The sequence below is a fragment of the Sciurus carolinensis genome, chromosome 12 (genome assembly GCF_902686445.1).
Source record: "Sciurus carolinensis chromosome 12, mSciCar1.2, whole genome shotgun sequence".
Classification (NCBI taxonomy): domain Eukaryota; kingdom Metazoa; phylum Chordata; class Mammalia; order Rodentia; family Sciuridae; genus Sciurus; species Sciurus carolinensis.
In genome coordinates, this window is record NC_062224.1 from 54,259,483 (window position 1) to 54,285,196 (window position 25,714).

The window sequence follows — 25,714 nt, forward strand, 5'->3', positions numbered from 1 at the left end:
CTTGCTAAGTTGCTTAGAACCTCACCAAATTGCAGAATCTGGCTTTGAACTTGTGATCCCTCTTCTTCAGCCTCCTCGGATTATAGGTGTGTGCAACTGTGCCAGGCCCAAGCTTATTCTTGATCTTATTTTTCCATTCATGTTGTTAACAAGCCAGTTATACAAACTAGTATTTTCTTTTTCTTGCCTCTACTTGACTAACCTTTGACATTCAATTCTTAAATGGGAAATAGAGAAGGAGGAAGCCTGAGGTACTACAACAAATCGGGAACACCTCTTTCCTCTCCCATGGTAATCTTAGGCACAAGTTGGGAAACAGTACCCAGATGTCATCCTTGCATGATTGAACAGAGGCACTTCTAGGTCAAAACATGAACCCGGGATGAAGTTAAAATTACCATGATATTCATTTGGTTTTCTTTTAAAATACTTGCTTTTCTTATATTAGCTTTTGATTTAATTGTGTAATTTTGCATATGTGAAGGTAATAAAGCTCAAGCTTTTCCTGTCTGCAAGAGGTAGAAGTGAATTACTACATTCCATTGACAAAAAGGCGATTTGTTTTCAGGTAGTTACCTAAAAATAGAGTTTCTCATCCTCTCTACCACTATCCATTTTCTTTAGGATGAAAATTCTTAGCTTCATTGAATCTTGCCAGGCTTTTAACTGCATACTGCAGGCCCCACAATGAGATACCCTTAAAAGTGATATGTTCCTGAATCATTAGACTTTTTGAAGAGGTCACACATAAACTCTCTGAGGCATTTCTTTCAGAAGTGGTGTTTTTCTCTCGTTTGCTACTTTGGGGTTGACTCTCTGTGGAACCACCTTAGGAAGGTGTGTCACCCTTCCTTTCCATGGCTTTGACATATTCAGTACCCATCAGTGTTCACGAATAGCAGCTAAGGATAAGAGGGATGTGATTTATTTTAGACACCTAGGAACAGTCATGAGAGGGGCTTAGAATTTCAATCTTGGGACCTTAGGCCATATTTTTACTTCTTATCTCATAAAACAAAAAAGACCAGAGTTAACAATTCTGTTTCTATAAGAATTTGGCTGCTGACCATCTCTATTGGTGATTCTTGAGATGATAATTAAGTATAGTCAGATGGGTTGCCCCCAATTTAGAAAATGTTTAGGGATTTTATTTTATTTTTTTATGAACTGCTTACTATTGTTTAGGTTGGTCTTGGCTCAGCCATGCATATCAGCTGCTGGTTTGCTTAACTCAACCATTTTCAGAAAACATGTAATTTTTATGCAACTTGGTTTTGCCCATCATCAATTTCCTACTCTGAGAAATTGCTATGATACATTTTGTTAATCACTTTGTATTTTCAGTATCTTTCCTTTCTTTGCATTTTTAGAAATAGACTAATTAAATACCCAGCTGGTCTTTTTATCATGGGATGGAATCACTTACAGAATAAGACATATGTCTTCCCCTCAGATTCAGTCGTGGTGTAGTGAGATAAGGGAATTTCATAGGAGCAGTCAGATAACCAAAGTTTCCACATAACATTATTTACTCCATGACTGTTTAGTGAATACTATTGAATACTATCCACGTGCCAAGCACTGAGTACTTCAGCTTTGAAGGGCAAAGTAGGGAGATAGCAAAATAAGACTTGGAATTCAGTTATATATGTAAAATTCCATAGGATACTTGAATTTCTTTATTTTCTTGTGTCTTGAACTCAAGAGAATAACACTGAGCTTGGCAAAACAAAATTTCAGAATTCCAAATTATCCTCTGGTTCTAAAATTCATTTTTAACGACTTCTGAATGAATTTTAAGATGATTTGCATCCTTATCATTTTAATCTGACCTCATTTATCTTCTATTAACACATTGCCCACAGATTCTGGGGTGAGGCAGAATAAGCCAGCTGGTAAAAAACAAACATTTGCAGTAGCACTTCCCAGGGGTGTTTGTGTACTTACATATACTTCAAAACTATTTTTTTTATATTTTTATTTTTAAATTTTTTTTCACGAATCATCTCAGTTGTTTATTTTTTTAATTTTTAAATTTTTTATTAAAATTTATTATTACAGACTGCATTTTGATTCATTGTACACAAATTAGGTACAACTTTTCCATTTCTATGGTTGTAAACAATGTAGATTCACACTATTCATGTAATCATACATATACATAGGATAATAATGTCTGTTTCATTCTATTATCTTTCCATCCCCCACCCCCTCCCACCCTATTTTCCTCTACACCATCCAAAGTTCCTTCAGTCTTCTCTTCCCCCCCAACCCCCCTTGTTATATATTGTCATGCACTTATCAGAGAAAACATTCGGCCTTTGGTTTTTTGGACTTGGCCTATTTCACTTAGCATGATATTTTCCAACTTCATCCATTTACCAGCAAATGCCATAATTTTATACTTCTTTATGACTGAGTAATATTCCATTGTGTATAGATACCACAGTTTCTTTATCCATTCGTCAATTGAGGGACATCTAGGTTGGTTCCACAATCTAGCTATTGTGAATTGAGCTACTATGAACATTGATGTGGCTGCATCACTGTAGTATGCTGATTTTAAGTCCTTTGGGTAGGAGTGGGATAGCTGGGTCAAATGGTAGATCCATTCCAAGTTTTCTGAGGAATCTCCATACTACTTTCCAGAGTGGCTGCACCAATTTGCAACTCCACCAGCAATGTATGTGTGTGCCTTTTTTCCCACATACACACCAACACTTACTATTGCTTGTGTTCTTGATAATAGCCATTCTAATTGGAGTTAGATGAAATCTTAGGGAGGTTTTAATTTGCATTTCTCTAATTACTAGGGATGATGAGCACTTTTTCATATATTTGTTGATCACCTGTGTATCTTCTTCTGTGAAATGTGTGCCCATTTCCTTAGCCCATTTATTGATTGGGTTCTTTGTATTTTGGGTGTAAAGGTTTTTTAAGTTCTTTAGAAACTTTGGAGATGAGTGCTCTGTCTGAAGTGTGTGTGGAAAAGATTTTCTCCCACTCTGTAGGCTCTCTTTTCACATTGTTGATTGTTTCCTGTGCTGAGAAAAAACTTTTTAGTTTGGAATCTATCCCATTTATTGATTCTTGCTTTTATTTCTTGTACTATGGGGATCTTGTTAAGGAAGTCTGGTCCTAAGCCAACGTGATGGAGATTCAGGCCTACTTTTTCTTCTGTTTGGTGAAGGGTCTTGGACCTAATTCCTAGATCCTTGTTCCATTTTGAGTTGAGTTTTGTATGGGGTGAGAGATAGGGGTTTAATTTCATTTTACTGCATATGGATTTCCAGTTTTGCCAGCACCATTTGCTGAAGAGGCTATCTTTTCTTCATTGTACATTTTTGGCACCTTTGTCTAGTATGAGATGACTGTACTTATGTGGGTATGTCTCCATGTCTTCTATCCTGTACCATTGGTCTACCTGTCTATTTTAGTGCCAATACCATGCTGTTTTTGTTACTATTGCTCTATAGTAGAGTTTAAGGTCTGGTATTGTGATACCTCCTACATCACTTTTCCTGCCCAGGATTGCTATTCTGTTTTTTTTTTTTTTTTTTTTGTCAAAATTATTTTTAATCAAACACCTTTTTTGCAGTTGACTACAGTGTTCTGGGGAAAATAATGCTCACGTGAGAACTTATTGAAAACAAAGGACTGTATTGAAGAACATTTAGAAGTTGGACTTGACACGATTTAGATACTCATTAGCTTTTGTTTTTTTTTTTTTTTGGTACTAGGGATTGAACGCAGGGGTGCTTAACCACGGCCCATTCACTATTTTTTAACAGTTACACTTATAGACACTTGAAATATGTTTAACACTGTGTAGATTTGTATTCACTTCTCTGAATGCCCAGCCAATGACCATGGATGAAGGCATTGAAATATAACTGGTGAATGCCTAACAGTGTATCTGTCCACCTTGTGTGTTTTTCTCTGAAGATAATATTGGAAACCACTGACATGTGGAACATCTTTCAAAAACATTTAACTGATTTAGAGCCTCTGGGGTGATTTATTTAATCTTGTCATTCTGTTCTAAGATATTAAATAATTGTATCATAATGTTTGTAAATTTTTAAGAAAATTATTAAAAGGATAAAGATATATCTGTTCATTTTATTGGAGGTCTACCAAATTTCCAAACAAATACAGCAACTCTGAAGAACTACTTGGTAGTAAATAACTGATGTTCAATATCTGGTAGTCATTTTAGTTGCTTTGCTTCTATGAGTACAACTGAGAGAAAGGAGAGTTTATATAAGTAAAATATGTATACGAGAATGCTTATAGTAGCACTATTTGTACCTCTAAACTGCTTAAAATATCATTATTAAATGGAAGACTATATTGTGACAGTAACTACATAGTGGAATAGAACACAGCAAACAATAATCCATTTGACATTGATGAATTTCATAGACAAGTCAACATAAACAGTATGTTTCTTGTATGTAAGGTTCAAGAACAGGAAAGAGTGATCTATGGCAATAGAGGTTCGAAGGAGACTTTGGGGAGGGAGTATTTATTAGAAGGAGTATGAATGGAGCAGTAAGAGGTACAGATAATGTTCTATAGAGTGATCTGCCTGATAGTTAAAAGGGTATACACACAGGCAACAGTTAAAATGAACTCCAAACTTGAGTCTTTATAACTTACTATATTTACCCTTCAATACCAATATTTAAAAAACTAAACTTTCTGAACAGTAGCTACTTTAGAAGAACTATTTATAGAATGACAAAGCACAGATTTGAGTCTTTTGAGCAGTAAGGTTAAAGATGTCTTCAGGGCATAGAAATAATGATTGGTTTACCTATTGTTAGATAAGATGTGTTAGAATTAATTGGTACAGTATGATAAATTTCTTTAAATGGAGTTGTCGAAGAAAGGAACATGCTGAATATATGATCTCTGAAAATGGTGCCATCAGAGAGATGACTATTAGTCTGTAAAGACTTAGTCACATATTGAAACTTTAAAATGCTATAAAAATTAGAACCATAAATTAGCTCACTGATAAGTCACTATTTATCTTTCTTTTACTTCCAAATTTGAGACGGTGTTTGGAAAATCAGCCAGTGCTTAGTCAGTGTGTCATTTCAAAAATAAAGGTTGTAGACTTTTGAGAAAGCTGGGAATATCTTCCTCCATGGTGTGGGACCAAATGCAGTTCTCACTCTTATACCCTCAACAGTACTAATGCACAAGAGAACTGTTCGGATGGACCCAGAAATTAAGGGGAGGGAGGGTGGAAAGAAAGGAAAGGGAAAGGAAAGGAAACTAATGGCTACAGAATGGAGAGAAACTTAGAAGGTCCGATAAGTCTACTAACTGAATTTACCGAATCATTAAAATGTACTGTGACATTATTTTCAAAACAATCTGTGCTAGGTGGATCATTCATTTCCTGAATCATTAACTTCTTCCCTGTAAAAACTTTTCTGCAAATTTTGTTGTTACAACTACAAGGGAAGGGAACTGTTTAGGTTTTTGTTTTTTCACGATTTCCCTGAAATGGAGTAATACATAAGGCAGAATATTTGGATGGTTATGACTGTTTAAGGTTTGCTTTTTAGCTAACAATTTGAAAAACAATTTATTCTCTTTATGTACTTTCTGTTCATATTAATTATATATGACAACATGGAACATTGGGGAAATAGTGAAAATGAAGCACAATGTATTTAATTCCTTCAGTGGTAAAATGTGGACAGAATAGTACTAACTTTCTTGACTTTCGTAGTGAATAAAAGAGTGAATAAGGGAAAGTTCTTTATTATGTGCCAAATAATATTATCTCAACTCATAGTTGTTACAAACTAACAATAGTAAGTGTGCAAATGGTCTCAATAAGTCTTTTATTCCATAGTATTTGTCATTAATCTTCATCTTACCTATATCATATCTTTTATGTATGATAATAGCTCCCATTAGAGAAATATTGAAATATGAAATGAGATGCTTATGTCTGTATTTTATAGACACATTTCATATCCAAATATTTTTATTTGTTATTTATTATTTTTTAAACTAGGGGTCGAAGCCAGCATCTTTGCATGCTAAGTATGTGCTGTACCAATGAGTCACACCCCCCAGTCCGTATATAAAATATTTTTGGCAACATTGTTAAACATTTAGGCCATGTATTCACAATGTAATGGTTTTCTGATATTTAGTTTTTAATCTTAGCCTGTAATGGTTTTCACTGAATTTTAAATACTAAAACCCATGATATGAAAATTATAGATAGGATACATATATAAGCCAGATTTTTAGAGGAAATTCTTAAGGGAAAAATATAGTTCAGCAGACTTGCATGCAATCAGATAAATGAAACATTGTTTTCTAATTACCAAGGTATTTAAACTGGTAAGGGGCCAAATTATATCTTGCATATATTCTACATGACAAAACTGGCTAGCCTGGCTAAAGGCTACGTTCAGAGAATATAAAAAAGAAGACTGTATATTGTTTTTAATTCAAGGAGTTTAAACATTTCTGCATGTTTTCTCTGTGCTTTAAAAAGTAGAAAGGAATGGAGATTTATTATAGTTGGTTTTAATTAGAAAAGCATTTTATTTAAGAGCCGGTGAAATTTATTTAAACTTTTTATTGTGTTACTGTGATTTAAAAAATAAGTGAAATTTGAAAGCACAATCTATAAGAATAAAATTTTTATAAAAATATAGTTTTAGATCTCTTTCTGATTGTATACAGGATCACATGGGTCATGCAGTCATATATGTACCTGAGGTAATAATGTCTGTTTCACTCTACTGTCCTTCCTACCCCCATGCCCCGTCCCTTCCCTTCACTCCCCTCTACCTAATCTAAAATAACTCTATTCTTCCCTGGCACTCACCCATCCCCCCACCCTTATTGTGAATTATAATCAGAAAAATGAGAAATTATACTACTTTTATGTATGATTTATCAAAAATGCATAAATGTATTCTACTGTCATATGTAACTAATTAGAACAAAAGTATTAAAATATAAAAATTTGTGAATGGCACACAAATCACCTGAGGATGTTCATTTAAAAATGGACTATGACTCAGTAGGTCTGGGGGAAACCAAGGTTCTGCATTTATCACAAGCCCCCAGGTGATGCTAATGTTGCTGGTTCAAAAACTGAACACTAAGGATCTGGCCAGCAGAGCCATAGACCTCTCAGTGATAATGAAAATCTCTCTGTACGTCCCAAACAGTAGCCACTTACCACTAAGCATATATGGCTATGGCACACTTGAAATGAGGCTATTTGAAGCTGATATTTTAATTTTATTTAATTGAAGTGTTCATAACCACATCTACTTACTGGCTACCTTATTGGATAGCACAGCTCCTGCTCAGGGGGTCAAGGTCATGATTCCAATCCTGTTAAGAGTCATGGTTAGAACTATGGACAAGACCACATACATGGGCTAAGAATGTAGCTCAGTGGTAGAGTGCTTGCCTTGCATGTGTGAGGCCCTGCTTCCATCCCCAGCACCAGAAAAAAAATCTTAGATAAAAATGAGGATTGAGAAAAAAAGTATACAGCTCTATCCAGACCATCTACATGCCCAGAATATACAATCAACCTATGTGCTCTGCTATCTGTAAATGTCAGTTAAATAGTCTTCCTGTTTGTAGATAAACTTCCTGGTAAAGCTGTCTGACTGAGTTCCTTTTCTCACTTGGGCTTAGAGTCATTGTTTGTAGCTTGTGTATTGGTTAAAAAATACATGATGATGATAATAAAGTATTTAATTAACATTCAAAAAATAAAATAAAAAATAGAGACCTCTTGCCATCTTTTTATCTTCAGGTTATTTGGGATCCTGTTGAGCACTTATATTTAAATTGATTTTATTTTATTTTTTCCTGGTCAGAGTCATTCTAAATGCTCCAGTATTAGCTAAGAAAGAAATTAATAGGAGAGAGCAATTAAATTTTTAATTCTTTTAAGTTCACCCTTTAAAGAAAATTAGGCTAAAGAAGTCTTCTTGGTTTTTGTTGGTGGATCCTTGTGCTATATTTGGTGTTTATTATGTCCAGAATGGTATAAGAAATGTGTGTATATGTAAGTAGCTAAAGGGATTCAGGGTGAGGGATCCAAGTGAGTCTGGAAGTCAGGCTTAACTGTGTAGAGGAGATCCTAACCTATCTCTCATTGTTTTGGATATTTTGCAATTTTCTACACTGAACATCAATTTCTTCTATTTGTGAATCAATACATAATAGTGGTTATTGTTTGTGGCAGTTGTGTTTTGAGTATGTTACATATACCTACCTATTAGGATGTATAATTATTCTGTTCAACTTGACTTTATTGACTTTATTTAGAACAGGCCTATGATTCTCTTTTTAATAACTTGCCTGATTGATTGATTGTACTGGGGATGGAACCCAGGGGCTCGTGTATGGTGGGTAAGCAGTTTACCACTATGCTACATCTCCAACCCTAATAGCTTGCTTTCTAAGAATCAAAACTAGTATGGCTGATCTTGTAGGGTAGGTAGTTATCATGCTTTCTATTTGAGTGTACTTTTCTCAAAACCATTCAGGTCACATGTATTTTAGAGTTTTCCAAGTCACTTTAAGTAGTGTGCATTTTAAAATGTCTTTTATGTCTGACTTGGTTTATGATTTAACAGTGATTTATATTGGCATATTTAATGGCAGAAAATGGCAGAGGAAGTCATTTGTTATCAAGAAACATCAGAGAGGGCTTGAGATGTAGCTCAGTGGTTGAATGCTTCCTTAGCATACATGAGGCCCTGGGTTTAACCCCCAGCACAAGGAAGGAAGTAAGGGAAAGAAAGAGAAAGAAAGAGCAGAGATCCAGGTGGATAGGAGTTACTTGCACATACCTGGAATTCTTACTTCCAGTTAGTCTGAAATATCTTGAATGTGAAACAAAGAAACTGGTATTAGGATCATGGACCAAATGAGAATAAAAGCAGAAACAAAGATGATGTCAGGAGAGGTTGAAACAATCTGTTCAGTTGAGGAAAAAAATTCAGATTAAGAGACATGACTCTCTAAACTGAAGTATAAAATATGTATCAAGACTACTGAGACAGAGGGAGATGGACAGGCTGAGAGAGCACAGAGAGGCTCTTATTTCTAACCTTACTAAAAGCTGCCAGTCTCCTAAGGCTGACTTGGACACAAAGGCAGGATGGGCACAGCATGTAGCGCTTACCCATAATTTAGTTTGACACCTATGCTAAAAGGCACATTCGCAACTAAGTTAAGAAGCAGGGAAACTGTGCCCTAATAGATGTTGTTTTATTTTCAATGTTGACCTCTAGATTCTTCAGCAGGAGTTGTCAAATGTCATTTCACTCATTACCAAACTGTGCCTGTTTTGTTTCTGAGATTGTGCCTAGGCTGCCCAAATAAAGAGGATTGTCTGGTGCCAACCGGATAGTCTGGAGATATCACTCCTGGGCATGGTCAGTGTCAGTACCTTGTGTGGCCCTGCAGTGCCTTGGAATGCTGTCAGAGGATGCCTGTGAGGTCAGCCACCCTGCCCTGAGGCTTAACATTAATCTGAGCAGGAGAAGGTGGTCCTGTAAATAAGGCTGCAGTCCTCCCTGACTGTGGGGGTGGACTTAAAGAAACCCCCGATAACGTCTTGCTCTATACAACCCCATACAAGCATTCTTTACTTCTGAGTGAAGACTAGTTAAGACTGAAGATGTCTGCTATTTCATGAAATAGTATCAGGTAGTTTGGAGAAGACTATTTATCTGTTTCTGAATCTTAGTGGGTCAGAAATTTAGAGGTGAATTTTATCTTTTCAGAGTAATAAAATTGAATCCAAATGAGAGCTATAAGGTGACCAAAAGCGTATCTAAAGAGTTCTTAGAGATATAGTGCTTTATAAATCTCTGAGGACAGGAATTAACCAATGTGTGGGTTGTTTTCTCTCTTGATTCTTCATGTTTATCTCATCACTTTCTATTTTCTGTAGTGTTCCTCTTGTTAGAATAAACTCACATGCCTTTATAGCATTATGAAATGTAACTGCTACTTGTTGGATTACTAAATATATCAACACCTGACATTTGTAAGATTTTTTTATACTTTAAAAATATTTTGCATGTTATCATATTTATCTACAAATATGGGGCTATCGCATATGGATTATTAACTGTATTCTACAGATAGGGAAATTGAGGTTTACAGGCCTTGTCCAAAGTTAAAGCTGCTATTTTAGAAAAAGACATGGCTCAAAATAACAGATCCTCTGCCTCCATATAGAGCAATTCATTGGAAATCTTGAATCTGGGAATTGGGATCTCTGTATTTTCCTTCATTCTTAATTATCTCACTCGATTTGTTTTTACTGTTTCGTATTTGCTCATATTCTCCTTTGCTCATTTTTCATTTGAGTGTTTTTGGCTGCTTTGTGCATCTGTCACTGCTTGAGTGCATTGCATACCACTTGATATATTGCCTTGTGCTCGAATATCTGTGTGAGAAACAGCCGTTTTTACATTCTATAGTTCTGCTCTGGAATTTACCTTTACCTAATCTCTATAGTTGACTGTTCTTATCTTACCCTACTCAGAGAAGGATTTGCCTTACTGGATCTGGCTATTTATCCCCTTAATCTAATATCCAGTTTCTAGCAAGACATAACTTGCTGCTTCAGAAGAAAGCAGTATGCTCCCTTGGCTAGGAATTAAGAAACAAAACTCTTGTTATGACTCTGAATTTGGATTGGGAGCAAATTAGTTTCCTTATTTAGTGCATGATTTTCCTAAATTGTAAGAAATTTAAAATATCTGCATTGAAGATTTAATAGGGAACCATTTGATAAATCATCTTAATTATCTAGTACTACAGGTAATATACATAAAACACACTTTTTTACAAGTTCTGAATTAACAATAAATTTCATTATTTTTTAGTCAAATAATTATTTAAATTATTTAATTTAGGTTATTAAATAAATATAGTTTTTATATATGTGTATATATATGTATATATATATATATATATTTTTTTTTTCAGTACTGGGGTTTGAACCCAGGGCCTCATGCTTGCAAGGCAAGCACTCTACCAACTGAGTTATATCCCCAGCCCAGTTTATATTATTTTTTCCAATATATAGTTACATGATCTGAGGCAAGTTATATAGGTTAATTTATAGCAGTTCTTGACTTCAGTTTAGTAGTAGAATCATAGCTTAATTATTATTTGGGTATTTTCTTTTTAATGATTCTGAAATCTTTAACATTAGTCGTGGCATTTAAAGAAAGTGAAATTTGAATTCCAGGGGTATATTTTAGAGAAAAAAGGACATTTGAAGTGAAAAGCAGGAACATTTTTTTAATACTCTAGATACCTAGGGACCAGAGGTGTAGCTCAGAGGTAGAATATTTGCCTAGCATACATCAGGCCCTTGGTTTGATTCCCAGCACTGCAAAACTAACTAACTAAATAAACTCAACAAAGTAACCAAGTAATTAAAAAGGAATAAGAAGATTCCTAGGTGGTTATGATGTGTAGCCAAGGGTGAGAACTATTTTCCAAGATTATAGGGGAGCTTCAGAGATGGGCATAGTACTTTAGGCAATGTTCACTTGTTCAGACATTGATTGAATAGTTGCTACATATCATTCATTGTGCTGAGTCCTGAAGTATACAATATGATACAGTCTGTCTATATGTGCTTATATTTTGGAGAGAATTGCCCCAACAATTACTAAGTTGTGTATATTATAGCAGTATAATACACAATCTTATGAGAATAAAGAAGAGGCTCCTAACTCAGCCTCTATAAGAGTTGGGTGAGAGGTTAGGATGTTCAGGAAGTTTCCTAGAGGGATGAGATTTAAACATTCCTGTGCAGTGAATAGTGCCCCTTTGACAATGAAATATAGAGCAGAAATATAAGGGACTAGTAAAATGTCTGTTAAAGGGAAGGCGTGACAGGAGGAAGGCAGTGTAATACATTGTCCTAAAAGCAGGATTGGGAGGTTGAGGCAGAATTCCAATCTGCCTACTTCTCTGGGAGGAAGTGGTGAGAACTTGCACTGGAGTGGTGGTAGTAAAAGAAAGGAAAGAAAGATAAGGAACTTAATCAGTGGAACTTGATGTGTGACTGGATATGAGAAATGAAGAGGAAGAATGAGTCAAGAGTTTCCAATCCCTGATGACTGGAAATGGTATCGCTGACTGAGTTGCCGAGATTGTGAAATAGATCTGGACTGGCAGAGGATGATGAGTTTCTTCTTCCTGTTGGCCTTCTGAGCATTTACCTCAATGTCTAGCACGGTGCCTGGTGCTTAGTAGATAAATTAGTTAGCATGTTGGTTTGCCTGCCTGTTGTGAATTTCTCTCTTTCATGAAGAAGTCTGGGCAGGTGAGTGTCCAGGGAGGTACAGTGTTTCTATTCTATCAGAGATTCATGTCCCAGGTTTTTTTTTTTTTTTTTTTTTTTTTTTACTTCATTCTTAGGGTGAATTATGGCAGATCAAATGACTCATTTTCAATTTTTTTTGGTGGGGGGCTGAGTGAAGAAGGAAAAGAGAAATGGAGAGCAAGAATATTTTTCATAGAGTCTTCCCTTTGCATGTTTGGATCTTAAACTTCCTCTGAAGGCCCATGTTGTTAAAGGATTGGTCTGCAGGGAGGCTGTGGAAACTTTAAGAGGTGGAACTCAGTGGAAGTTTTCAGGTCTTTGGGGGCATGCCCTCACAGGAGATAGTGGGACTAGAGACCCTCCTTGTCTTTTCTTTTTCTCTTCTTGGCTATGACGTAAGTGGTTTTGTTCTGCCACATGTTTATTCCATGATATGCTGCTTTGCCACAGGCCCGAAAGCAATGGGGCCAACAAAATCTTGAACTGAAATCTCCAAAACAGTGAGCTAAAATGAACCTTTTCTCTTTGTAAATTGATTACCTTGAGGTGTTGTTATAGTGATTCAGGGGCCTCCGACACACTCCCTGCATTCCATTATTCACAACTTATTGACATGGCTATTCCTAGGTATAAATAGGCTGTGGAAAGTGTTATGTTCGCTGACCAACCATAATACCCAGTTAAGATCCCCAAGTTCTGTTGCTAAAAGATGAAGAGGATTCTGTGGCATAGGTTCTTAAACATGGTACTCATCACAATAGTCCTTTTTTTGTAGAATGAATGTGCTTAGAATTTAGTCACATTGAGATGAAGGAGGTAGAGACATGGAAAACAGCGCAGAATAGTGAGGTAGAGATGAGGTATACATAGATGAGAGCATTTTAAAAGTCTCAGATGTACTCATTAGACCACAGAGAAAAGCAACATGAAGAGCCAGAAACAACCTTGGTGGGAACGTCATGGGTCAGATGGTAGGAAGTACAGAAGAAAAAATCAGTCCAAGGAAATAACCGGAAAAGTAACCAGATAAAGAGACTAAAAATTATTACTGAGGCAGGAAGAAAAATGGATGAAATGATATTGTGTTCAAAGAATAAAAGTTAGGGAGGTCAAAAATAAAATGTGGAAGAAATTGGAAAGTATGAGGAGAGGGAAAATGCTGTTGAAATTGGTGAAACATTTTAGCTAAGATTTGTAGCATGCCAATACTGGGCTGTATTCAGATCATCAGATGACATGTCCAGCCCTTGGAGGAATGTGCTTTGTTACAGAAGGAAAGTTCAGTAAAGGTTTTATTAAAGATATGGAAATATGTCATAGGTGGTGGTTGTGTTGAGGAATGATATTATTGATGGACTACTTTCTACTCTTTTTGTGCCAAAATTTACTTTAAAAGGGATGGGTATGATCTCTATAAACAGTAAAAGAAATTATCTTAATTACTATAAATATCTTCATTTAGGTTAGTTTTGTAATCAGTAAGTAATGTGAACCACATTTGATTAATAGGAAAGTTCAAATCCAGTCTGAAGGACAAGGAAATTGAATATGTAGTATTAATGGTCTCTGGAGCAGAGTGCTGTGATAGAAAGGAGAATAAGTGAGACCCTAAGGTGAGGGTCTCAAATTCTGGCATCAGTATTTGTCCCTCTATTTCTGAATTTTTAGCACATAAGCTAATAGGAAACTTAGAAAATTTAATTCTTTCTTTGACTCAAAAATGAGGCTGCTCAATGGCCAAGACACCTTTGACACACATACCATCTTTGTCATCAGTTGTTTGAATTGAACTTTGAACTAAAAAAAAAAAAGAAAGGAAGAAAGAAAAGAAATCTAGGTCCAAGCTAAATGGTTTCAGGAGTTTATGTGAAATTGTTAGCTCTTCCTGATCTAGTAATACCTAGTTGAAATAGAATAAAGTCAATTATTAAACATTAAAATTTTCTAAGTCTGGGATAGCTGGATGGTACAGTACTTGCCTAGCATTATGGTCAGTTGCCTAGTGTGCAAAAAAAAAAAAAAGCAGAAGAAAAATTTTCTAGTGCCACATTTTTAAAAAATATGAAGAAATTTTAAATTAATGTTAACATAGTATATAGGATGAAAAGATTTAAAATATTGTCATTTGAATGTATAATTAATATACAAATGACATATTTGGACTTTACTTAATCAGATCTTTAAAGTCTGTGTATATTTCAAGCGACTACTTGGTCACATGTGGCTAGTTGTTCTGTGTTAGACAGTAGAGTTCTAGTGCATTGGAGTGTTTTGTTCTTTTCTCTTTAATATTGACATTAGTCTGTTGCTTGCCAGTCTACCATTAAGGATTTCACTAAGGTTTTTTCTTAATTTTGATTCTGAGTTACATTAGGCACTAATCAAAATAGGCATGCATAGTCTAATACTATTATGTGTATTACTTTTTAATATATAGTTTACTGTTTCGAGCACTGTTAGAAGATACAGCAAATGAATGAAAAGTAGAGGCCTTTCTTTTCTTCTTAGAGTACTTGGTTTTCAATGTCACCTGAAACTTCTTGACTATATCTGAAATTACCGGACTCCGGATAGAGCTTAGTTTTAGAGTACTTGTTTAGCTTCTCTGAGGCCATATAGGTTTGAACTCTAGCACCAAAATAAGTAAATAAATAAACTTAAAAAAAAAATCACTGGCAGGCAAATGTGGAAAGTACAAAGTGGAAGGTGGTTTTTCTCACCTTTAAATTTTCTTTCATGATCTAGTTGATTCTTGTTTTACTGTCGATATCAGTTGTGATGGTCTCCTGGTCTGTCACTTGAAAATTGGTTGTAGTGGAGAAAGGAGTTACCACTGTCTTCACACACTAGATTTTTAGATACTCCTTAAAAACAATCGAAACAAAAACTATATAACTTTTATTTATTTATTTTTATTGTTATTTTCAGTTATTGGATACCAAGTATTGAACTCAGGGGCACTCTACCACTGAGCCACAACCCCAGCCCTATTTATTATTTTATCTAGAGACAGGGTCTCACTGAGTTACTTAGTGCCTCACTTTTGCTGAGACTGGCTTTGAACTTGCGATACTCCTGCCTCAGCCTCCCGAGCCACTGGGACTACAGGTGTGCGGCACCTTGCCCAGCAATAACTTTTATTTTAAGATGGTACTTGACTTACTACTCATTCTTATGGTTATCATCAATTATTGAATCTTTGAAAAAAAATTAACACTTTTCTGAAGGAGTAAGCAATCATTGTTTTAAGTATTTTTTAACCCTTCATTTTGCTGTATCAATTTTCAGAGGTAAAAAGGAATAGTTCACCTAAAACAATCCAATTACTACTTCTTTTGTTTTTCTTAGAGATAAAAGACTATTGAATTATTCCTGAATTATTCCATGACCTTCTTTGGTCTACTCCAATTTTTTTTTCCTGATTAATTTCAAAGCATAATCTGGGATTTATATACCATTAATGTTGAATCTGAGACTTTTCCTGAGATGATGTTCTCTGCAGATGCAAAGTCAAATGAATTAGTAGCCCAGCAAACTGAGAACCAACTTAAGATAAAAGTCACCAAACATTTTATTATTTGCATTAACTTCTTATAGCCGTCACCTACTGTTACAAGCACACTCTTTGCTAGGAACCTTGCTAAGAGTACCAGGTGTTTTGCCGTGCTATCCACTAGAACTCTTTGAAGTTGATACTGATATCACCATTATAGATTAGGGAACTGAGACTTTAGAGTACTGAACAGTCTAGCTTTTCTAGAACATGTTAGGAAGTAAGTAGGAGAACATTGAACCTTTGTGTTCTGAGCATTATCTGTTGGGAGTCTAGTTAGAAATGAAGAACTTCAGCCCCATTCTCAACTCAAGAATCAGAATCTGTGTTTTAAAGATTCCAGACGTTTTAGGTAAAATGAGAATGAAAGAAAGATACCTTTAGTTCATGATTTCTACACAGTCCTGCCTTTTAGGTAATGCTAAGATAATTACTTCATTGAGAAAAATAACTGAATCTGATAAGACTTTACCAAGATTGAAAAATTTTTTTTTCCTTATGGTCTGAGTGTGGGCTTCATCTCTAACTGTTAATTCTACATTTTCTGCTTTCTGACTTAAGTATTCTGATATCATCTTAGAAGAGTCTACTTTCCCTTTTCATTGTACCTGTGGTCACTGAATTTTTAAAATGTTCTAGTTTGATAGTTTCAGTTTCTTCTTATTCAGGGTACTGAAATAAAGGAAAGGTAATGTCAGTAGTTCATTGATATAAACATCAAATGACTCTAGGAAACTGTAGCATCATCCTTTGATACCTCTGTCTTCTCATGAATGCATGTCTTCTGGAAGGTGGTAGATAATTTTTTTATTTTAATTTATTTTTATTGTGAACAAATGGGATATATGTTGTTTCTGTTTGTACATGGAGTAGCAGCATACCATTTACATAATCATACATTTACATAGGGTAATGGTGTTTGATTCATTCGGTTATTTTTTTCCATCCCCCCACCCCTCCCACCTCTCTTTTCCCTCTATACAGTCCCTACTTCCTTCATTCTTGTCCCCCTCCCACCCCCCCTTATCAGAGAGATCATTCGTCCTTTGGTTTTTTGAGATTGGCTTATCTCACTTAGCATGATATTCTCCAGTTTCATCCATTTGCCTGCAAATGCCATAATTTTATTATTCTTTATAGCTGAGTAATATTCCATTGTATATATATATATACCATAATTTCTCTATCCATTCATCAACTGAAGGGCATCTAGGTTGGTTCCACAATCTAGCTATTGTGAATTGAGCAGCTGTGAACATTGATATGGCTGCATCACTGTAGTATGCTGATTTTAAGTGCTTTGGGTATAGGCCGAGGAGTGGGATAGCTGGGTCAAATGGTGGGTCCATTCCAAGTTTTCTAAGGAATCTCCACACTGCTTTCCAGAGTGGCTGCACTAATTTGCAACCCCACCAGCAATGTATGAGTGTACCTTCTTCCCCACATCCTCTCCAACACCTATGGTTGCTTGTATTCTTGATAATAGCCATTCTAATTGGGATAAGATGGAATCTTAGGGTAGTTTTGATTTGCATTCTCTTATTACTAAAGATGTTGAACATTTTTTCATATGTTTGTTGATTGCTTGTACATCTTCTTCTGTGAAGTGTCTGTTCATATCCTTAGCCCATTTGTTGATTGGGTTATTTGTATTCTTCATGTAGAGTTTTTAAGAGTTCTTTATAAATTCTGGAAATTAGTGCTCTATCTGAAGTATGAGTGGTAAAGATATTCTCCCACTCTCTCTTCGCATTGCTGATAGTTTCCTTTGCTGAGAGAAAGCTTTTTAGTTTGAGTCTATCCCAGTTATTGATTCTTGCTTTTATTTCTTGTGCTATGGGAGTCCTGTTAAGGAAGTCTGATCCTAAGCCAACAAGTTGAAGATTTGGACCTACTTTTTCTTCTATAAGATGCAGGGTCTCTGGTCTGATTTCAAGGTCCTTGATCCATTGTAAGTTGATTTTTGTGCAGGGTGAGAGATAGGGGTTTAGTTTCATTCTGTTGCATATGGATTTCCAGTTTTCCCAGCACCATTTGTTGAAGAGGCTATCTTTTCTCCATTGCATATTTTTGGCACCTTTGTGTAGTATGAGAAAATTGTATTTATTTGAGTTTGTGTCTGTGTCCTCTATTCTGTACCGTTAATCTACCTGTCTATTTTGGTGTCAATACCATGCCGTTTTTGTTACTATTGCTTTGTAGTAGAGTTGAAGTTCTGGTATTGCAATACCCCCTGTTTCATTCTTCCTGCTAAGGATTGCTTTAGCTATTCTGGGTTTCTTATTCTTCCAGATGAATTTCATGATTGCTTGCTCTATTTCTGTAAGGTACATCATTGGGATTTTAATTGGAATAGCATTGAATCTTTATAGCACTTTTGGTAGTAAGGCCATTTTGACAATATTAATTCTTCCTATCCAAGAACATGGGAGATCTTTCCATCTTCTAAGGTCTTCCTCAATTTCTTTCTTCAATGTTTTGTAGTTTTCATTGTAGAGATCTTTTACCTCTTTGGTTAGATTGATTCCCAAACATTTTATTTTTTTTGAGGTTATTGCAAATGGAGTTGTTTTCCTCATTTCCCTTTCAGCTGTTACATTGCTTGCATATAAAAATGCTTTAGATTTATGTGTGTTGATTTTATAGCCTGGTATTTTGTTGAATTCATTGAAGAGGTCTAGAAGTTTTCTGGAGAAGATTTTTGGATCCTCTAAATATAGAATCATGTCATCAGCAAATAGTGACAGCTTAAGTTCCTCTTTTCCTATTCGTATCCCTTTAATTTCTTTAGTCTGTCTAATTGCTCTGGCTAGAGTTTCGAGGACAATGTTGAATAGAAGTGGTGAAAGAGGACATCCCTGTCTTGTTCCCGTTTTTAAAGAGAACGGTTTCAGTTTTTCTCCATTAAGAATGATGTTGGCTACGGGCTTAGCATAAATAGCCTTTACAATGTTCAGGTATGTTCCTACTATCCCAATTTTTTCTAGTGTTTTGAGCATGAAGGGGTGTTGTATTTTGTCGAATGCTTTTTTTGCGTCAATTGAAATAACCATATGATTCTTATCCTTAAGTCTATTGACATGATGGATTACATTTATTGATTTACGGATGTTAAACCATCCTTGCATTCCAAGGATGAACCCCACTTGATCGTGGATTACAATTTTCTTAATATGATTTTAGATACGGTTTGCCAATATTTTGTTAAGGATCTTTGCATCTATATTCATCAAGGATATTGGTCTAAAATTTTCTTTCCTTGATGTGTCTTTTCCTGGTTTGGGTATGAGGGTGATATTAGCTTCATAGAATGAGTTTGGTAGGGTACCCTCCTTTTCTATTTCATGGAATACTTTGAGAAATATTGGAATGAATTCTTCTTTGAAGGTCTTGTAGAACTCGGCTGAGAATCTGTGTGGTCCTGGGCTTTCTTGGATGATAGGTTTTTAATGGCTTCTTCTATTTCATTGCTTGATATTGATCTGTTTAAATTGTGTATGTCCTTCTGGTTCAGTTTGGGAGGAGCATATGTCTCTAGAAATTTGTCAGTGTCTTCAGTAGTTTATATTCTATTGGAATACAGATTTTCGAAGTAGCTTCTCATTATGTTATGTATCTCAGTGGTGTCTGTCGTGATATTTCCTTTTTCATCATGAATTTTAGTAATTTGAGGATTTCTCTCTCCTTCCTTTGTTAGTGTGACTAAGGGTTTGTCTATTTTGTTTACTTTCTCAAAGAACCAACTTTTAGTTTTGTCAATTTTTTGAATAGTTTCTTTTGTTTCAATTTCATTGAATTCAGCTCTGATTTTAATTATTTCCTGTCTTCTACTACTTTTGCTCTTATTCTGTTCTTCTTTTTGTAGGACTTTGAGCTGTAACGTTAGGTCATTTAGTTGTTGACTTTTCATTCTTTTCTGGAATGCGCTCCATGGAATGAATTTTCCTCTCAGTACTACTTTCATAGTGCCCCAGAGATTTTGACATGTTGTATTGTTGTTCTCATTGACCTCTAAGAATTTTTTTTATCTCCTCCCTGATGTTTTCTGTTATCCATGTTTCATTCAATAACATATTATTTAGTCTCCAGGTGTTGGAGTAATTTCTCTTTTTTATTTTGTCATTGACTTCTACCCTCAGTCCATTATGATCTGATAGAACACAAGGCAGTATCTCTATTTTTTGCATTTCCTAAGGGCAGCTTTGTGGCATAACATATGGTCTATTTTCGAGAAGGTTCCATGTGCTGCTGAGAAGAAAGTGAGTCTGCTTGTTGATGGATGAGATATTCTATATATGTCTATTAAGTCTAGGTTATTGATTGTGTTATTGAGTTCTATGGTTTCTTTGGTTGGATTTTGTTTGGAAGATCTATCTAGTGGTGACAGTGGTGCGATAAAGTCACCCAGAATTATTGTGTTGTGGTCTATGTGATTCCTGAAATTGAGAAGGATTTGTTTGATGTACAGGGATGCACCATTGTTTGGGTCGCATAAATATTTACTACCGTTATGTCTTCCTGATTTATGGTTCCCTTAAGCAGTATGAAATGTCCTTCTTTATCCCTTCTGATTAACTTTGACTTGAAGTCTACTTTATCTGATATAAGGATGGAAACCCCGCTTTTTTACTGAGTCCATGTGCGTGGTAGGTTTTTTCCCATCCTTTCACCTTTAGTCTGTGGATGTCTTTTTCTATGAGATGAGTCTCTGGCGGGCAGCATATTGTTGGGTCTTTCTTTTAAATCCATTCTGCCATTCTATGTCTTTTGATTGATGAGTTTAAGCCATTAACGTTCGGGGTTATTATTGAGATATGATTTGTATTCCTAGGCATTTGGGCTTATTTTTGGTTTTTAAGTTGGCTTGATTTCTCCTTTGAGTGGTTTTTCTCTAAGGTAGTTCCTCCCTTTGCTGACCTACATTGTTGTTTTTCATTTCCTCCTCATGGAATATTTTGTTGAGAACATTCTGTAGTGCAGGCTTTCTATTTGTAAATTCTTTTAACTTTTGTTTATCATGGAAGAATTTTATTTCATCTTCAATCTGAAGGTTAGTTTTGCTGGGCATAGGATTCTTGGTTGGCAACCACGTTCTTTCAGAGCTTGAAATATGTTGTTCCAGGCCCTTCTAGTTTTTAGAGTCTGAGTTGAGAAGTCGACTGCTATCCGTATTGGTCTCGCTGTATGTAATCTGATGCTTTTCTCTCGTGGCCTTCAAAATCCTAGCTTTATTTTGAATGTTAGGCATTTTCATTATAATGTGCCTTGGTGTGGATCTGTTGTGATTCTGTCTGTTTGGTGTTCTGTAAGCCTCTTGTATTTGATTTTCCATTTCATTCTTCAGGTTTGGGAAATTTTCTGCTATTATTTCATTGAATAGGTTGTTCATTCCTTTGGTTTGTATCTCTGTGCTTTCCTCAATCCCAATAATTCTTAAATTTGGTCTTTTCATGATGTCCCATAGTTCTTGGATATTCTGTTCATGATTTCTTTCCATCTTCTCTGTTTGGGCAACTTTATTTTCAAGATTAAAAATTTTGTCTTCATTGTCTGAGGTTCTGTCTTCCAAGTGGTCTAGTCTTTTGGTGATGCTTTCTGTTGAGTTTTTTATTTGGTTTATTGTTTCCTTCATTTTCAAGGATTTCCTTTTTTTTGTTGTTTTTTTTTTTTTTTTTAGAATCTCTATCTCTTTGTTGAAATGATCTTTTGCTTCCTGCAGGTGCTCTTTCAGCTTATTGGTATTATCATTCATTGCCTGAATTTGCTCTCTTATCTCATCCTTTGCTTCGTGAATCATCTTAATCATGTATAATCTGAAGTCCTTTTCTGACATTTCTTCTAACATACTGTCATTGGATTCTATTAATATAGAATCTAGATTTGTTTGGATCATTTTCTTTCCTTGTTTTTTTTCATGTTGTTCATGTATCTTCCCCTCTAGCAGTGCAGATCTGTGGTATTGCAGATTTCCCCCTATAGGCTTATAGTGGCCCTATATGTTTCCAAAACCCTTTCTTTAAGGGGAGATCAATATTAGCAGTGTCCAATTCAGACACTATGCAATCCTAGAACAAATATCCCCTATGAGGACAATAACAAAATTGTCACAATAAACAGAATGAGTTCAAATATTATCTTCAGTAAAACAAACAGATTTGCAATAAGGTCTGCAGTTTCAAATGGAGGACAAACAGGATGCAAAGGGATGTAGAATGTAGCTCTTAATGGGATAAGAAAAGAATATACAGACGTTCCAGATAATAGAAAGGGTGAGAGTGTAATCAAAAGAAATTGGATGTTAGCATGCAAAAAAGGGAGAAAGAGTCTCTGAGGGAGCAGGTAAACAAAAGGAAAAGAGAGCAAGAAAAGTAAAGAAATAAAAACTTAAACTTTTTCAATAAGGAGAAAAAAGAAAATCTACAGTATAACAGTCGTATAGTAATGATACTTCCCAGTGTTCAGTAGCCTGATGCATGAGAGTTACCTGAATATGAGCTTTAAGCCTCCAGCAGGCGTCTCAGGATGGAATTTGCCCCACCTAAAGATAGGAGCTCTGGCTTCCAGGATTATCCCAGATGGCTGCTCTGGCTTCCAAATGTGTTGGTGAATGGGGAGCTGCTGCTCAGGGTGTGGACTTGGTCAGCTTGAGGTCCTGGAGGCGGGGTGCGGTTGGTCAGGCAGGGGTCCTGGAGATTGGGTATGTTTGGTGTAGTTGCGGGATCCTGGAGGCCAGGTGCAGTCAGACTGCGGTCCCTGTGATAGGGTATAGTCAGTTGGTCTGGGGTTCCTGGCAGTAGGGAGCAGTCAGTTGATGTGAGGGTCCAAGAGGCAGGGAGTGATTGGTTGGGCTGAGGGCTCCTGGAGACGGGGCTCAGTCAGTCTGGCCCGGGGTCCTATGGGGCCTGGCTATTGTCTCAAAATTGCGGCAGCTACATGTAATCAAACCTGCAGGTACTGTATCAGTGAACTTCCAGGCATCAGCAGGCAGCTGGTGCTCCACTGGCGGTCAGCAATCAGTTTGCTGACTATTGTTGGAGGATCGGAATGTGAACCTTGTACATTGGTGATGGATAGGTATAAGGCAGGTGAAGGACAGAGGAGAGGCAGGCAAATGGCGGATGATAGGCACCTGACAGTGAGCAGTCTGCACTCAAAAAAGGCATCAATATGCTGACAGACTGCAGGTGGTCACAGCAGACAAATGGGGTAAACAGAAGGGGATCGATAAGCAGCAAAACCTGCCTCAGCAAGAAACAGATATCCTCTGCTTGAAAACGGAGTTATGGAGTGACAAGGAACGCAGCCTCCCTCTAGTTCACCATCTTGGATCTCCGATAATTTTTATTCCTATCTTTCTTTTTAGTTTTGTTTTGTAATACTGGCGAGCAAACCAAGGACCTCAAGTATACTAGGCAAAAGCTCTAACACATCTTAGCTACATCCCCAGTTTCCTACCTATAATCTTGGGCACTGGAATGTAAAATACAGTAGGTAATGAAGGGCATTCGAATTATAATAGAAAACACAAGTTTCACGTCTGAATTGTGAAAACCATTCCATATAACCCTTTTAAACGTTAACCCCTAAACAAGCCACTCAAGTTTAAAAAATAAAGGTTAAAAGTAAAAAAGCAACATGCAAATACCAACATTTTCAGAGAGGGTCCTTGGACATAAGTTTGGAGAATGGGCAAGAAAGGATGAGACTACATTAGTTTCTGAACCACTTGGAAGGCTTCAAAATGAAGATTGATGCTTTCTACTCCTAGATTTTCTAATGAGGAGGTTTGTAATAGAGCCCCAATTCTTGGTTTTTAATAACTTCCCAGGTGGTGGTGATGCCTTTTGGTCTAAAGAACACAGTTTGAGAAACACTAAGCTAGATTTTTGAGAGACTAGTCAGCTATCTTTTGCATTAATCAATGCAAAGTATGCTTTTGAAGGAAAGGTACTATCACAGAAGAAGAGCTATCTCCAAGTTAGAGGAGTTCCCTGAGAGGAGCGAGAACTTGACTCAGGACCAGCAGAATTCTTGGTATATGTGACTGAAGCACATAACAGTCAAAGGCAAGCCAGAGGTTAATTTAGGAAAGTAGATACATATTCAAGGTGGAATGGGGGCAATCTCAGGAATGATGCCTTTGAGGGTAAAGGAAGGAGTATACTCTTTCAAAGGAGAATGTGAGCTGTCTCCAGAGGGAGAGACAGCAAACTCTTAGTGTGGGGTGTTAATATTTATGAACAGTGGTTGCTAGGGGATGGACTAGTGGTAGAGCCAGAGCTGAGTTATGTAATCTTGTACCAATTTTCCTTGTGTTCGTGCATGACCCTCATGTTACTTTTGTTGACAAGGTCATGGGTGTGAGCCAAGGGTATGTCTCTCAGGAGATGCAACTGTTCATGGGTGCTTTTTGAATTTCAATGGTTCATGGGTGTTTTCTCCATTTCAGTGGTTCATGAGCACTCTTTTTTGAGACTCATTATCTCTTTCTTCCTAAATTCCTGTCTCAGTAGAACTGTACACTGATTTTTTGTTTCTCACTTTGGCAGGTAGATGAATGATAAGTGGTATCCTTATTTCATCCTGTGGAATAAAGAAGGAGAAGTTGGCTAGAGGTTTTGGGGTGGACTGATAAGACTTTGGTCTTAGGCATGTCAAATGAACATTTATATGGGCAATTTAAATGGAGATATTGTTTGGAAAAGTAGGAAACTGCTGAATTAAAAGATACAGGCATGTATGTCCATACAGGAAAAATTATCATAAAGAGAATACAGAAAAAGATATGTAAGCAATCAACAAATATATGAAAAAATGTTCAATATCTCTGGGAACTAGAGAAATGCAAATTCAAACTACTCTAAGATTTCATCTCACTCCAATCAGAATGGCAATTGTCAAGAATATAAACAACAATAAATGTTGGCAAGGTTATAGGTAAAAAGGTACACTCATACATTGCTGGCGGGACAGCAAATTGGTGCAACCACTCTAGAGAGCAGAATGGAGATTTCTCAGAAGCCTTGGCATGGAACCACGATTTGACCCAATTATTCCACTCCTTGATTTATACCCAAAGGACTTAAAATCATCATACTGTGGTGATGTAGCCACATCAATGTTTATAGCAGCTCAACTCAACAATAGCTAAACTATGGAACCAATCTAGGTGCCCTTCAACAGATGACTGGATAAAGAAAATGGTGTGTGTGTACATATGTATGTATACACACACACACACACATATATATATATATATATATATATATATATATATATATACGATGAAATATTACTCAGCTTTAAAGAATGAAATTATGGCATTTGCTGGTAAAGGGATAGAGTTGGAGAATATCATGCTGAGTGAAATAACCCAAACCCAAAAAACCAAAGACTGTTCTCCGATATGTGGGGTGGGGGCTAGGGAAGAATAGAGTTGCTTTATATTAGATAGAGGGGAGTGAAGGGAGGGGAAGAGGTATGGGGTTAGCAGAGATAGAGTGAAACAGACATTATTACCTGATGTACATATATGACTCCATAACCAATGAGATCCTACAATATATACAATCAGAAAAATGAGAAATTACACTCCATTTTTGTGCGATTTATCAAAATATATAAATGTGTTCTACTGTCATGTACAACTAATTAGAACAAATAAAAAAAATTTTAAAAAGAATGAAAATAATGGCTTAAAAAATGTTTTACTCTGTGACCTTGTGTATAATTATTTTATTAGTTTCTTGATTGATTGAACTAAAACCAAAAAGGAAGACAAGGTCAAC

The 25,714-nt window shown here is 36.1% G+C and overlaps 1 protein-coding gene across 1 annotated transcript in view; it reads left to right on the forward strand.

Annotated features, from left to right (window-relative positions):
- Fmn2 (formin 2) overlaps positions 1-25,714 on the forward strand; it is a 275,933-nt gene that overhangs the window by 59,604 nt on the left and 190,615 nt on the right. The gene's annotated exons all lie outside the window — the stretch shown is intronic.